Here is a 314-nt window from a genome sequence, read left to right as displayed (position 1 = left end):
TTACGAGGAGGGGTCACCCTTTTCTCCGTCCAACTGAGGCGAGGGAATGGAGGACAGACAAGTTAGTCTCAGCACTGTCTCTCTCTGTTTGATTTAGTGGAATGAAATGGTCAGTGTTTTTTGCATGCAGTTGGGGTGTGAGGGGCTATGTGATTAAGACATGTCTGGTTCCCTAGAGGACAAGACCCACACACACACACACACACACAAACACACACACACACACACACACACACACACACACACACACACACACACACACACACACACACACACACACACACACACACACACACACACACAGGCTGATGTGG

At 49.4% G+C, this 314-nt stretch overlaps 1 pseudogene across 1 annotated transcript in view; it reads right to left on the bottom strand.

The window, feature by feature from the left end:
• The window catches only part of LOC311119211 (protein 4.1-like), a 73,111-nt pseudogene continuing 72,797 nt past the window's right edge, over positions 1–314 (bottom strand). Inside the window, exon 18 of the transcript in view lies at positions 1–33. The product of the transcript in view is annotated as a protein 4.1-like (transcript). The remainder of the gene's footprint in view (positions 34–314) is intronic.

The sequence above is a fragment of the Coregonus lavaretus genome, assembly GCF_964263955.1.
Source record: "Coregonus lavaretus genome assembly, chromosome: 3".
Classification (NCBI taxonomy): Eukaryota; Metazoa; Chordata; class Actinopteri; order Salmoniformes; family Salmonidae; genus Coregonus; species Coregonus lavaretus.
This window is presented reverse-complemented; position numbering and strand designations above follow the sequence as displayed.